We start from the raw sequence: 16494 nt of genomic DNA, 5'->3' as shown, positions 1-16494 counted from the left end.
CAACCTTGAAACTTACCTCAAGAACTTCTGCAGGTCATGTGTGATATGCATGAAATGTAATCCTCAAGGGAATGTGAGACCAAAGAGGGGACAGTTTCCCCAGCCAAATTCTCCATTCCAGATGTTGCACATGGATTTTATTGAATTAACGCAGAGTGGTTCTTACAAATACTGTTTAGTCATTGTTGATGCTTTCTCTAAATGGGTTGAGATTGTCCCAACAGCTAAGAATGATGTCCTAACAGTAGCCAAAGCCTTATGCAAAACCATAATTGCTAATCACGGCATTCCAGAAGTAATCTGCTCAGGTAATGGACCTCACTTTGTGAATGAGGTCATTCAGAACATGGCAGCTCATTTGGGAATCAAATTAAAGAACCACTGCGCATATCACCCTGCCTGTGCTGGCCTGGTTGAGAGGAATAACGCTACCATAAAGAGCAGACTCAGAAAGTGCATGGAGACTAAAAGGCCTTGGCCAGAATGCCTAGACTTGGTAAAGCTCTAAATGAGAATAACATCTGGTGTCTTTTTAAACATAGCTTCATCCATTTATTTTACTCTGTGTTACGTTACCCACTATTGTGTGGCCGTAAATGTGCAGTTTTTCTTTTTTATTATTGTGTTTGTTTAAAATGGCGCATTTAAGTTCTAACCAGATAAGGACACACGAGTTGACGGACAGACAACATGGCTACAAGACATCGCTGGAGGGTGGCGTCCCCGTTGCTGTGGAGACGTACCGGGATTCCCTCACTGCGGACGTTCTCTCAGATGACGTCATTGGGAAGTCCCTGCTCCGAATTGCTGCAGCCACACCTGCAGCTCATCTTGGACTGAGTGCGTTTGTTCTCGTGAGGGGATGAAAGGAACATTAGATACACACCCGAGGAGCTACTCCTAACCCATGAGTAGTCTCCATTTCTGCTTCGTTCTGGACACTCTTACTTTGTAGAATACGGTTGTGATTACATGCGCGTGGTTAGAGGAAAGCCTCTGCATGGTATTCTACTTAAGCCTGAGTCAGTGGTTCCTAGTATCTAGTGCCAATCGCTTCATACTGGTATCTTTACCTTGACAGAAAACTAATAATTCTCTGTTCTTTAAAAGGCTCGTTTTGTTTGGCTTCAGAGAGCCTTTTAGCTTATAGACTACGTTTACATGCAGCCAATATCCGGGTTATGATCGGGTTAAGGTCGGTATTCGGGTTTCTGAGTTGATCAGAATAACCCGTTTACAAGCATAAATAGAAAGAGTTACCTCTAACGTGCATAACCCGATGTAAATGCAGACGTTGGGGTAGCGTCAGGACGTATGGACTACGTCCAGACGCAATATGCGTCATTTCCGGTTCTTCTCGTTCCGGTATCCGTGAAAACAACAACATGTTTCCCAGTTCAGAAGAGATAGCGACCGCGTTTGTTTGCGCTTTAGTTTCCTCGTCACTCCAAAAGTGTGGTGCTGTGCCGCGACTCGCCATGTTGCTCCCAACTTGTTGTTTACTTCCGGTGTTCTGGCGCATACAAGATGTCTCGCTACTCAAAAGACCAAGATTCCTTGCGAACAGAGCATGCGCAGAACACACGCTTTGATGGGGATATCCCGATATGCGTTTACACGACCAAACATTCGGGTTAGAAAAGGGTTACCCCAGGTGTAGTAACCGGGTTTTTAAAAACCCGGTTATGAGCATATCCGGGTTTCTGGCGGTGTTTACAAGGACCTGCGGAACCGGGTTATTGTGAATATTCGGGATTTAAAAGGGTTACTGGCTGCATGTAAACACACTCATAGAAGCCCTTAGAAACCCGTACCAGCTCAAGTAAATATTTCATTTGAAAAGCTACCAGAGATCTGTTGATTATAGTCTGTTTTCCAGCTTTTAATTAAAAGCTGTGATTTTTCTTTAGTACCTTTTTTTGTCTCAGGAGTTTTCTTTGTTGGGCTGTGTCTAGTGGTATTTGTTAGAACCGCCAGCCCCAAGGACAAGTGTAATCTGTGTAACAAAAATAATGTGTGTTTTAATTAAATTAGGAACATTTTTTTATACCCAGGTTTCTTTCTCATCTGTTCTTATCTTTTCTCTGTCCTCTTAGCTTCTTAAAGTAAGGGGGAAAGCATAGTAAGTTAAAACCTAACACTCTGTTGATAACAGGCTCCTGCAGGTCTTACAGGGAGGAGTAGGTTTTAGGAGGATGACCTTGCCTTGGAGCCGACCTTTATCAGTAAAACTCCCTTGAGAAAGTCCAGCAACTGCTTTGTTGATTTAGGGTGCACCTGGAGTTTTAGAGTTTAGACTTCCTTCACAGCTTTCCCGCCTGAGAGACTAGCCCCCAAGATTCCACTACCTCCGCTCCGCCCCCGCCTTCCGCAGCCGCTCGCTTCCGAACTCAATTTTTACTGGTACCCGCTCTACAACGGCTCCGCTCCGGTGCGGAGACCTGAGGTGCGCAAATAGGCATGCGCGGGATTTTCGAGATCTTGCGATACAGTCCGAGCAATAAACGCGGAAGTTAGCATCGAAATGAACTGTTTAATCTGCCCATCATTTGTGTTGAGAGATCAGCAGTGTTTGGATCAACAAAGTGTGACTACTTTGATAGTAGAAACTGTATTTATGGCTTATTTTTGTGTATTTAAAGTTCAGCCGCCATTGATAGTTGTTAAAAATTGTAAACCTGTGCATATGAAACAAAAAACGCTTTTTGTTTATCGAGTTATTGTGAAATAACGGAAGTTGTGCTTGCTCCCTTTCCTGTTGGGCGGTTGTGATTTCTGTCCATTGACTGCGGAGGTGCTCCGGCGTCCGGCAAAAATAGAATCGATCCTATTTTCACCGGATGGCGGAATGGCGGGCGGCGCACTGCGCCGCACGGCCGCAGTAGTGGAACAGCTCTGATTGACTACAATGGGACTGATTTTGCTGTGGAGTTTGTGCCGGAGCGGAGGTAGTGGAATTTTGGGGTTAGGAATGGGAAATGTGTGTGTGTGTGTGTGTTAATCTTTGTGTGTGCTTGTGTGTTAATAAATACTGTCGGAGGACTTCCAGTCCGATGAGAGTGAACTGCAACCCTTTGACTGGTGTGTATCTTTTCCTCTCCACTTTGCAAAGTCTATATTGATTGTTTATGATTAGTATTGGTGTTGATCGATTGATTACTATAACCCCCTGTTGGGGTTATAGGGTCAACGACTAATTTGTAAGCTTTTACTTACTTTTTGGATTCTTCAATAAATTCGTAAATATGGAAATATTTACCGATTTATTAATTAAGATATCCTTAGATATCTGCGGGGCACCATCCATTTAATAGGGGAAATTAAACCCAAAACCTCTGGTTAGTCTGTCTGAAGTTCGTAAAATCCGTTTAGGAGCAGAGATTTTCAGCCAACACAAAAAGTCGCTTGACACAAAACAGAAATTTAACAACATTTATTAACCAACCTATGTTATCAAACAAACAAACAACTACAATAATGAATAATAATAATGTGATGTAACAATCTGATATGGGTAATAAAAATGGTGTTCAAGGTGTGTGTTTGTGTGTGTGTGTGTGTGTGTGTGTGTGTGTGTGTGTGTGTGTGTGTGTGTGTGTGTGTGTGTGTGTGTATGTGTTGAGATGATGCCCAAAGTGGAGACTTGAACACAAAATGTCTGACTCCCTTTTGTCTAACCACTTGTGGAATGCGGGGGAGTGTGTGTGTGTGTGTGTGTGTGTGTGTGGAGACTTTTTCTCTCTCTGTAGACACAAAGATCTAGCTCTCACAGTGATCTTAGCATTTCAGTAATGTGGCACGTTTCATGCATAGTGACTTAAAAAATACCAACTTCCTTCACAAAACTCAGAAAAACAATAAACCAAGAGACACACAAAAGGTCACTCCCAGGCGATATCTAATGATCTGTTTTATGCTGTGGCCACAGCTTAAAAACTTAGATATTAATAAAAGAAACGACCTTACTTTACGGTGATCCGGATGGCGTTTTTGGTCTGGAGACCAAACGCCTCTGCATTTTTTCTGGAAACTGGAAAGTATTAAAAATGGACCTGGTCAGTTGGTCTCTCAACGTGATTGACAAAATTTTTTCATCGATAGAATGGGAGAAGGGGCTCCCGGATGCCCCTCTGGGACAGAGGCAGCTGGGCATATCATGGACTCCTGGAAACAGTGGAACCTGATCTGCCTCTCAACTGTCTGTAGAGGATTCTGAAGACGTCTGGATATTCGTGGTGTTGGTGTCAGGTTTCTTGCTTTTGGCCTGAGTGGTTACCTGGCTTACCGGAAAATTAACGAGCTGTCGAGGAATATTGGCTCAATCCCGGAGCTCAGGGATGGATTACACCGTGCTGTGAATGCACAAACTCATATAATTGTCGATGAGTCATAAGCTTTGGCTGAGATTCAGACTGACACAGAAGGTGGATTTGATCAAGGAGAAAGTTGATGTATCAGCATGGATTGGGATAGATTAATTTACGCCATTATTGGATTTAGAGGGGTTGAGGACCAACAGAACTTTAAGACAGAGAGGAAATTATCTCTGTCTGGCCCCAAAACAAGTTCTTATCTTAATCTGGTGCCCTTGAGCCTGTGAGGCTGAAGAGATTACTCTTCCTCAGAAGGAATGTGGAATGCTGCCATCGCCATGGCAACTGTCTCCCTATTGACCCTTTGCACCGACATCACCTAATCACGTGAGTCCACCATGGTGGACGGCAAAAGCATGTAAACAGTGAGTGACACGATTACTAAACAAAGGGAAAAGTAGAGCCTGAAATTGTTTTTGCGATCAAAACAAAAACAAAACTCCTCCAGTGTTCCTTCAACTAGTTCATGCCCAGTTCAGTTATCAGAAGAAGTAGCGTATCAAGCGGGGGCTCATAGAGAGCGGTATGTCAACTAGCTTACCAAAGTTAACTTACGTTCTCTCTGCAGCTGTTCACTGATGTAAACATGTTGCTGACTTTGCCTAAATTCACCCCTCTGGATTTATAACTTTATGTTGTAAACAGCGTTTCACTTTACACCAAAGCTGACTTTTAAAAAGTCCAGATCCCTGCCAGCTTCTGTTGCTGGTGTTGTTACCGGGTTCAGCTGCTGCTCTCACACCGGAATGAGAAGATCTCTGAACACCGACGCTCATACAAATAAATAACGTAATTTTAACACACGTAATCATACATCAGAGCTTTAATATTGTTAATAATTGTCTCGCTTTACACTACAGTGGACGGAGCGCAGCCTCCGTGGTGAAATGCCCATCCATCAGGATAATCAATAACTTGTATTAACACATCGCATTTATCCCTGCCCGTCTTCCTCGTGAAAAAAATTAATGTTAATTTTATCCGGTAAAAACATGTTCACTGCAAATCTGAGGCGTGCTAGTCCGCTTGATTGATTGCTGCAGTTCATCTCTGTCCTCCGTCTCCATCAAAGTTATTTAAAAGAAAAAACTAGTTGAGTTTACATTCATGTCTCTTAGTGCAGCCAACCACGCAGCAAGCTAAAACCATTTTATTGTAAAATCAGCTAAATAAAAGTGATAAAAGGCTACAAACTGGCTTGTTTTGACTACCTTCACTGGAGTTTCTACGGGTGTGAACGGACTTTTTGCCATCCATCATGGTGAAGGGGGCGTTCACATGAGTGGCGTGACGTCACGTGCAAAGGGTCAATCCCAGCCTGGGCGGGACTGCGACCGGTGAAGGCCGTTGAATCGTTCCAGGAGTCACTGTGCTCTCTAAACCCAACTACCTCCCTCCCCTGTCCAAACGGAGGTGATGAGCGCTGCTTATCGTGGCTGCAATCACTGACGTGTGGAGACTCCCCAACCCTACCTCCCCACCTAGTGGACACTCATGTTGTGTTATGTCTAAAGTCTGTTGCATTTCTGTCTGAGGTGTTTTTTGCAAAGCAAAGCTGCCCTCCCTGTGGGGAGTAACTCAGAAGTGCCTTTTTTCCTCTACCTGACCCAATCCTCATTATAAACCCTCTGATCTCTAATAAGGTAGCGCGACTCGGGTTGTGAATGACCACAGTCACCAATTCTTGTCATGTGTCTTTGCCTATGTATGGCTGATCTCAGAATTGTGTGTACTGAAACTCTAATTTCCCTCTGGGATTAATAAAGTATCTTTGAATTTGAATTAGAATTTTGAATTCAAAATTCTAATGACAGAAGTGAAAGACCTTTTAAACACACCAGATTACATTCAATAATTATAGTCCTTAATGCTTTTATTTCTAGTTTCCTTAAGCATTCATCAGCTGAATTGAAAACAATGATTGTAATTTCTGCAGCATGCACGGTGCCCAGTGTTTGACTTGGAGGTGTGACTTTACTGGAAAGCGCTGTTGCCCAAGAATCTAAAGTGAAAACGACATTACTGTGAACATTTCATGTAAGATGTGTCGCAACATATTTTATGAATGGGAAAAAATTGGGATCTTTTTTCTCAACGTTTTTGCCAAACCACACTTTCTCAAGACTCTTATTTCAGCTTGTGTACTCCTGCAGTTTGGGTGTCTAGATTTCATGCTAACCATTCAACAGGAAAGAAAATGAGAGGTTCTTCACAAGTTGATAGATGATACTCAGGACTTATGTGTCATCTGTTTCCTGGGGGTTCATTTAAATAGTTAATGTACAATAGATATAAATCTTTGTTACATAAAGTTTAGGATTATTGCATTTTATCAAAAGTCTGAGAAATCTGCTTCATATGGCCACTTAGTGCATGTTGCCTTCCTGCTGCTGCTGCTTATTGTGGCATTGGCTTTATTGGTGAAAAGCACACGGACTGCTCTTTTCATTTGACCTGCATTCATACCGCAGGGAGTTATTTTACATAACCCATACAGGCATCTCAAACTTGAGAAAGTAAAGAAAATAAAGATATGTTCCTCATTCTTGTTCAAGACTAGCTGGGTGAAGACACACCTTCACGTTTTTGCTGTGTAACAATTAGTATCTTTCTGTTTTAAAATAAACCAGGTGTGTGAACTTCACCTGTTTTTGCATCATATTTTGACTAAATTCATTACAGAAATCTACTGGTTTAATGAGCAATCTTTCTCTACTCCACAGTTTAGAACTAGATGACAGATGTGACAGGTTCAAGAGTCTTTTGTAAATGTGGTGGCTCTAACATATTCCACAGACATAAAGCATCTCCAGGGAAACGGCTTTGCAGCATTTTGTTGCTACATCTGACAAGTGTTTGTTGATGTGACTTCATAAAATTATTTCAAAGCATGTCCTTCAAACTGAATACACACACACACACACACACACACACACACACACACACACACACACACACACACACACACACACACACACACACACACACACACACACGCCAACACTAAATTACAAGGGAGTGTAACATTTACGATGCACAAGTTGTCTCAAGGGGATCTACATTATATTTTATAACAGGTAATAAAATCTCATAAGCCTAAATAATTTATTTATTCATGTATTTTAATAGTGAAAATATGAGGTCTGGTTGACATTTATTTATAAAAACACAAAAATGTTTTGAGTCCAACTGTATCTGGATTTTAATACCAAGTCATAACAGCTCAGTAGCACCCTCTGGTGGCGGATATTCAAAATGCAAACTTCATTCTCAACATGTACAACAGAATTAAGGAAATTCAGAAGGATTGCCATTATTTATACTTCTACTACCACTAACGAAAACAATAATTCAATTCAATTCAAGATTATTTATAGCACCAAATCACGACAAGAGTCGTCTCAAGGCACCTCACATAATAAACATTCCAATCCAGGTCAATTCATTAAGCCAATCAGAAAAAGTGTCCTACATAAGAAACCCAGCAAAATGCATCGAGTCACTGACTAGTGTCAGTGACTTTACAGCAATCCTCATACTAAACAAGCATGCAGTGACAGTGGAGAGGAAAACTCCCTTTTAACAGGAAGAAACCTCCAGAGGATACTGGCTCAGTATAAGCAGCCATCCACCACGACTCACTGGGGATCAAGGGATAATATTACCACTAAAAATAATAATTACAAAACATATCTTGTAACTTTTTACTGAATCAATCTGTAAATAAATAAAATAGAATATAAAAGTTGCACAGAAACAGTGTTGTTGATATGCTTCACTGTTTTTCATGCCTTACATGGAACTGAAATGATTGGTAATCATTTCCAAATAGCTGAATTTCTACAGTAGCCAGTTTGCAACAGTGTTGGAAGCATGCCATCAACACCTTTTGACTTATAAAGCTCTAATACACAAAGCTACAGGACACAGCTGTTGACACACGTAAACACACACTTGTACAAAGTGGGGACCTTGTATTTTTTTTTCCTTTTGTAACACAAGTGGCCATGTAATGCTTCCCATGTTTTCTTTTCAGAGACTATGCAGATTGTCTGTTTGTTGAAGGGATACTATATATATATCTTCCTCAGGGTCTGGTCACCTCTTCTCGTGCAGCGTTTTCTGCCACACTTTTTCCTTCCCACAGACTTCCCACTGAGGTGCCTTGATACAGCACTCTGGGAACAGCCTATTTGTTCAGAAATTTCTATGTGTCTTTCTTGCGGGTGTCAATGATGGCCTTCTGGACAGCAGTCAGGTCAGCAGTCTTACCCATGATTGCGGTTTTGGGAGTTTTTAAAAGCCTCAGGAATTTTTTGCTGTTGTTTAGAGTTAATTAGTTGATTCAGATGATTAGATTAATAGCTCGTTTAGAGAACCTTTTCATGATTTTTGAGATAGGAATTTTGAGTTTTCATGAGCTGTATGCCAAAATCATCAATATTAGAAACAATTAAAGGCTTGAACTACTTCAGCTGTGTGTAATGAATCTAATATATATATATATATATGTTTATCAGTACATTACAGAAAATAATGAACTTTATCACAATATGCAAATTTTTTTAGAAGGACCATATATATATATATATATATATATATATATATATATATATATATATATATATATATATATATACATACATATATATATATATATATGACCTCAGACGATCTTGGAGAGGAACCTGCTTGATGTGGAGGTCCTGGGCTGGTGTGGTTACACGTCGTCTGCAGTTGTGAGGCCGGTTGGATGTACTGCCATATTCTCTGAAATGCCTTTGGAGACGGCTTATGGTGGAGAAATGAACATTCAATGCACGAGCAACAGATCTGGTTGACATTCCTGCTGTCAGCATGCCAATTGCACACTCCCTCAATGCTTGTGGCATCTGACGCATTTTGCTGTGAGACAAAACTGCACATTCCAGGGTGGCCTTTTATTGTGGGCAGTCTAAGGTACACCTGTGCACTACTCATGATGTCAGCTCAGCATCTTGATGTGGCACACCTGTGAGGATGGATTATCTCAGCAAAAAACAGGTGCTCAATATCACACATTTAGACTGATTTGTGAACAATGTTTGAGAGAAATGGTGATATTGTGTATCTGGAATGAATTTTAGATCTTTAAGTCCATCTCATGAAAAATGGGAGCAAAAACAAAAGTGTTACATTTATATTTGTGTTCAGTGTGTGTGTGTGTGTGTGTGTGTGTGTGTGTGTGTGTGTGTGTGTGTGTGTGTGTGTATATATATATATATATATATATATATATATATATATATATAACATTCATGCTCAAGAAAATATAGTATATATATTATACTATAAAATATATACTATATTTTCTTGAGCCAGAATGTGCTAAAATGTGCTAAAATTACTCTTTACAGGGTCAGACCCCCACTGTCCCCTGTGGCCGGAATATTGTCCTTGCAGCTTTAGAGTGCCGGTCCGGTCCCTGTCCGACTTGGTAAACTGGAGCTCACATGTTGGCACTAGAATCTGCTTCCAGCACATTTCCTGCATGTTTTCTGCCTGTTTTAGACCATAAACACAGCTGCTGCCTGCAGATAATTGGAGAAGGAAGAGACGCCACCAACATCGGCACAGCTCTGAGGATGTCTGTAGTAATTGGCTGAAACGTTAGCAAATCAGGGTAAAGAACAACTCCTTTTTTCAGTGTTTTAAAAGAACCAAGCAGTGCACAAGTGATTTGTTTGATTTAGTGATTAACTGCTCTTGTAGAAACTATACATCCAAGGGGACATTCCAGCAGTTAGATGAAGGTGTTAAAAAGATGAATGCACAGCAAGGAGAAAAGTTTCACTTTGGTTTTACTAATTGGACACTAGGGGGTGCCAAAAACAAATGCAAAGCTGTAACGTCTCCCTTTAATGGTTTACCAGTTCAGCAAACCCTATTGTTTCTTGTCTTAAGATGGATATGGTTTGAGTGAACATGAATGTGATTTACTAGGGAGGTGGTGATGGTCTTTCTTCTGGGGGCCAGTGGGGTGGCCAACAATTTCCAGGGGTGGTCATGCCCCTTCCGACCACCCTATGGAGACACCACTGCCTCAACAGTGTTTAGTCCTTGTGAGATGTCCGGGTTAATCTGGAGGACACCAGCACCACACTCCTTCTTCATTTTTATTGTTATTTATAAAGTTTCAGGTTTTACGCTGAATATCAAGTGATAGAATGTGCCATTATTATTTGGCGCTCTCTGAGCTGTTGCAGAAACTGTCAGATTGCCTTTCTGTTTTTTTCCAGAGCTCAACTCTGCAAGTGTTGCACTATTCATAGCATCGTGTCAGCACAATTCCCAACATGGCTTTATTAATAATATGATGGTTGATTCCATGCCTCCTCGTTGCTTTTTACCACTGTTATTTTCTATTTGGGAGCAATTTATCCAATTGATATGTATTATTTGTTTCAGCTGATCTGTTAGATGTGTGAAGCCAAAGCAGGAACACCCTAAATGACCACGAATGAACTTTTTTTTTAAAGGGAGATAAAACTCAGACAATAGAAGGAAGAACTGTCTTCCGTTCGTGTGATTCAGCAGCACATATACTCAGCAGTTCTTGGTGTTGAGAAGCCTGATGAATGTGTGAAAAACAGAGAAACAAAGTAATTCACAAGTGCAAGGGCGTTTAAAGAGAGATGATGGAGCAGATCAGGTGATCTTCTCATCATTAAACCCCCCAACAGGGATCTGGTTGCCATGGAGTGTGAGGGGGCTGGGGCTCCTGCTACTACACGGGTGGGGGTGGAAGATGTGATAGAGGTTTAGTGGAAATCAAATGGGATCCATCTCCTTTAATCACCTCTATAAAACGTGATTGTATTTCATGATTTCAGGTGTGTGCGTAAAAACAAAATCTTTGTATCAATGTTTGGCATAAAGGGTAAAACTATATTTTGTCTCCTGTGGAGCAAAAACTATAGAAGGTTGTCATGTTCTGAGCCCCTTTCATCCCCAGCTCCCTCCTGGTTTCCCTCATGTTCTCCATTCTCCCCACCTTTTGGTTTCGTGTTTCAGCTCTCCTGTCTCCTTTAGTGTGTGTGTGTTTCCTTTCCTCACTTAGATCATTTATTTTCTTCTTTTTAGATCACCTTGTGTCTTTGTTTCTATTATGGTTTTAGTTTAGTTTGGTTATTTCAGTAGCTTTGGTTTTCAGGATTATATTTGGTTTTTCCCCTGCTTATTTCTGCTTCTCCTAGGTTCATTGTTTACACCTGTGCCCAATTCCCACACACCTGCCCCACGTCTCCTATCACCCAGCGTCTGTATATATACCCTGTCTGTGTCTATATGTTGTCGGTCCATTGATGTGGTCAGCGTTGTTTTTGTCCCCTCAGGTTCTTCGTGCCTTTTGGGTTTTGCTTACCTTCCTTAATAAAAGGATTATTTTTAATCTTACAACCTCTCCTGCCTCGAGTCGTTCTGGGTTTCTGCATTTTGGGTCCGACCTCCTCCTACCTAATCGTGACAACGGTGCATGTAATCCGGATAATTGAGGATTTTTATCAGCTGGGTGAGGCGTCTCCCGCCCTCCACCACGCACCGCCAGAAGATGTCGCTCCACGTCCGCTTACGGACATCTTTACTGCACGCGCGTGTTTGTGCGTGAGTAAGGAGAACGAGAAGGAGACTGAGCGCTGCTGCCTGCCTCCTTTCTGGTGGCTCAGTGTCGTTGCAGGGCTCTGCTGCCGCTCTCCCACCTATCTGCGTTTTCCCTTCCTTCCCTCTCGCTTTTCTGAACGTCGCACGTCTTTTCTCACCCCATCCGCGTCCTCCACATCCTCCCCTCCTCCTATTCTTTGCGGATGCCTTGTAGCCTTGAAACCCCCGCCACAGCATCTCCGGCAAATGGTCGTTCCATCCACGGCGACTGTGGACTCAGGACGCAGCGAGAAGGCGCACCTCTCCGTTTTGATCTGATCCGAGCGCAGACTGCGGATTGACTTGGAAAAGAGGGGCGGATCGGGGACAGGAGGAAAACGAGGACGGACACAATCTCATTTCGGTAAGTCATCGCGTTTTTCCTCCAGCTGGAGACTTCTTATGACCCGGGAACGGGAAAAGCACGCCTGTTTTTGTCTTGGAGCGTGTGATTGAAATTTGAGCATGAGCTCTGGATCTTGAGGGTTGAATTTAGGAAACACTCGGTTGGACATGTGTCCAGTTCGTTAAGCACTCAAGATACTTGGCTGCACATGACTGCTGACCTAAATCTACAAAGGCTTGTGCGTAAAAGTGCAAACAAAGGTGCAAAAGGCACCTTTGTAAACAAAAGCCTCTGGTTGTGTTTTCTGGACAGTAATAAACTTGTCTTAAATATATCAATAAAAAAATTATTTAAGTCACAAATGAAGTTTAATGTTCCTAAAAATTAGTTTTAGAGAAATGTCTGTTCTTACTGAAAATTATACTTTGATCAATAGGCATTTCCTGGAGGGAAATAAAGCACTAACAGTTTGTCAAGGGCACATAACAGGGAGATGATGAGGAGTAGAGGAGGAGGAGGAGGAGGTTTGGGCTGCTGTGAAAGCTTGCTGCAGGTCAGGCAGATGCATGACTGACAGCAGCTAACACCAGGAGTAAAAAGTGTGTTAGTGAAGTGCATGAGATATCAGATCAAACTCTTTGATTCTTTTCTGTTACTTCAAACTTTCAGCACAGATTTGCAGATGTTGTCATTTCCCCCCTGAGCCAGGTAAGCAGCCTGGAAAGCAATCAGAAGGAATTCTCCTCAAACTGACCTCTGATGGAGGAAGATGGGAGGGGGTATACTTTCCCTAACAGCTGCCAGCACTTGTCCAGGACATGAGGAGATGAAAGTATCATCCTCTTCAAGAACTTCACCAGATTTTACTTTTTCTCTTTAGAGGATAAGGAGCATTTAAAAAAGACCTATCACTGTGGGTACTGTCTCAACAATTCTTCACTCGCACTCACAGACACACTTCATCTGCTCTCTATATTTCCTAAAGATTAGTTTCTTTTATGCCCAGTGAATGTCTCCAGTGGGCACGAAAAGCCTCGTCCTTCTTCGCGGACACGGATTAAGCTAATTCACACAGCAGTGCCGGCCTAATGCCTAATCACTGTGCTGTGCTGGCAGAACAGAGCAGTCTTTATACTGGGGGCTGCCAGGAGAGGAGAAGCTAGCCGCCGGTTCCTATTGATCGAAGAGCGGGGATATGGTCAGACGTCCACAGGATGGAGTGCTGACGACAGTCCAGCAAGCCGCCCTGATGAGCTGGCATGGAGGTAGCTTTACACGCAGAATAATGCTGATGCAAGGGAAGAGTGTGAGTTATTGTTGTCCTCTAGAACAGGGTCAGAGATGCTGCATCCATGAAGTCTCACAAATTCTGTAAAACCTGAGTGAATACAAAATGTAGTTTTCACATGATTTCATTCCTCAAAAGAATAAAAACTGATCCAAGCCAACATTGCTCTGTGTGGAAAAAAGTAATTGACCCACCTATTAAGTCCTAGACTGTGATTAACCACATTATGTGGAAAGCTACACCAATTTTGCCAACAGACCTGTTTTTTTTGTCTAAAATTTAGATTTAACTCTTCTTTAATAAAAGCGAGCTAAAACATCTCAAAGTAACACATCATGGCCCTTTCTGTTCAACAGACCACCTTTTAAAGCACTGCAGGTCCTCATGGTTAAGGTCAGAGTTCCAATCATTAAATAAAAAGCACAAATCACATTTGCCAATAACATGGGGACCTCCAAAACCTTCAGTTATCTGTTGTAAATCTCACTGCATTTCAGGAAAAGAGCATCACTACAATAATCCAACATGGGGATGGTAGTATTATGGTCTGGGGCTGTTTTGCTGCTTCAAGACCTGTAACAGAAGGAACTGTGAATTCTGCTCCTTAAGTAGAATGACCTTTGATCTTAAACTGGCTGTTCATGCTGGAAAACCCAATGTGCCTGAATTAAATAAATTCAGTAAAAACAAAAAAAAAGAGTGGAACCCCCCCACAGCGACATGGGCCAAGAATACTAACATTAAACAAACGCCTTTAAAGCATGAAGAGAGTAAAGCAGACAGATAAGTAAACATTTAACATTTTGCTATCCCTGAGCTCTATTATCTCCTCTATGCTCTTGTTTCTTTCGAGGGTTTACTATCTGCAACGTCTCGTATAGCCTCAGGCAACGAGCTGACAATTGATCCATACTCGTAGACTTTTTGATTGCATATTCATGGGAACGAGGAAGATGCTAATTGGCAGCCACAGTGTGCTCATCAATCAGATAACTTGGCGCATGTGTTCGTGACGAGGTAGTTGTAAAGCTTTGCTGAGAGACGATGCCAGCATTGTGGAATTAACAGTGAATGTGTTGCCGGCATTTCACAATGGCGAACGTGTAATGCCACTCATTTTATCTTGATGTGTAGAGGCATTTTTGTTAGTTGTTGAAAGTAAGATCATCATTAGAATTATTTCTTCAGTGTAAAACCAGACAACTTTGGAACTTTAGTTTTTTTTTTATACAAATACTGGAAATACAGCGAACCTTGCTTTACATCAAATTGATGAAGTTTTCAGAACTTGAAAATATCTCAAACTACCATACCATACTAACTTTATTTCTATAGCACAATTTAAAACACAGCGTGAGAGCTGACCAAAGTGCTGAACAGGCAGGATAAATAAAAAAAAAAAAGAAAAAAAACCATAAGAAGATAAAACACTACAAGAAAAACTATAAAATCATAATACGATAACATGAATCTCTGTCCAAAAGCAAAGTCATAAAAGTAGGTTTTTAAACGAGATTTAAAAACAGGCAGAGAGGATGCCAGCCTAACTGTAATGGGCAATGAGTTCCAGAGCATGGGGGCAGCATGGACTAAACACATTTAAATCTTTGCATCAAATATGTATCAGCATTGATGAGTCAGGCTAACAACCAGATGTTCCTGTAGACCAGAAGTTTATTTATTTAGTAGGTACTTTTACCCAAAGCGGCTTATAAATTAGCGAGGTAAAAATGCAGTAAATCAACCTAACTTGCATGTTTTTGGTTTGTGAACCAAAACCACCAAAACCACACATGCAAGGGGAGAACATGCTAACTCCATGCCAAAAGGCTGCATCAGACATTCAAACCTGCAACCTTCTTGCTGTGAGAAAATAGTGCTAATGTAATAGGTATATAGAAATGAGCAAAAATAGGTCTGCGATCTGTTATGTCTGAGGAATGATTCCTGTTTGACTGATCGTGCCTTAAAAGGACAGGAGTGGGAGCTTTCCACACATTTCAGTCTTGCTAACTCTGCTGCTAATGTAGCATTGTGTCTTTTTTTGATTTTGTGATATTTCTTGGTTCCAGGTATGAATTGTGATTTTAATTTTTTTGCTCAAAATCTTTCTTAAGCTCCATGTCATTTAGTGTTCACTGACTGGGTGCTTAAGTATTTGGTGGAAGATTTATTTCTGTAGAACCAGTGTGGTTATTGTTAATTTTCAGAAGAGAAACTACCTACAGTTGGATACACAAGTTTTCTTCTTTTTGTAGCCTCAGTAGGTCAACCATTGGCTCGAACAATTTTAGACCTGGCCAATCACAGCGCTTTGTAGAGTGATGTTGGGTGGGCTTAGCTCCAGAGCTGAATCAGAAGAACTATGAAGATGGCAGCGGCTCACGAACAGCACTAGTTTGAAATGGCTTTGGCATCAACTCTGGACGATATAGACTTAGGCTTTAAGACATGAGCAGATAGATACTTAAGTCTTTTATTTAAAAAACATATATATGGTAAATGGCCTGTATTTGATATAGCGCCTTCTAGAGTCCTGGAACCCCCCAAGGCGCTTTACAACACAATCAGTCATTCACCTATTCACACACACATTCACACACTGGTGGGGATGAGCTACGATGTAGCCACAGCTGCCATGGGGCGCACTGACAGAGGCGAGGCTGCCGAGCACTGGCGCCACCGGTGCCTCCGACCACCACCAGCAGGCAAGGGGGTTAATTATACCATCAGCAGCTGATGTTCCTCTTGGCCCGTAAATGTTTATGAAATATATATCAACATTGAGCAAATACCTAATTTGAAAATAG

The 16494-nt window shown here is 41.6% G+C and overlaps 1 protein-coding gene across 1 annotated transcript in view; it reads left to right on the top strand.

Moving 5' to 3' along the window:
* Window positions 1-11472: 11472 nt before the first annotated feature.
* ctnnd2a (catenin (cadherin-associated protein), delta 2a) overlaps window positions 11473-16494 on the top strand; it is a 379177-nt gene continuing 374155 nt past the window's right edge. The window contains exon 1 of the mRNA XM_054751079.2: window positions 11473-12414. The gene's annotated coding sequence lies outside the window, so the exon portion shown is untranslated. The remainder of the gene's footprint in view (window positions 12415-16494) is intronic.

Source organism: Nothobranchius furzeri, chromosome 7 (assembly GCF_043380555.1).
Source record: "Nothobranchius furzeri strain GRZ-AD chromosome 7, NfurGRZ-RIMD1, whole genome shotgun sequence".
Classification (NCBI taxonomy): Eukaryota; Metazoa; Chordata; class Actinopteri; order Cyprinodontiformes; family Nothobranchiidae; genus Nothobranchius; species Nothobranchius furzeri.
Note: the sequence above shows the minus strand (reverse complement) of the source record. Positions and strands in the feature narration are given on the sequence as shown.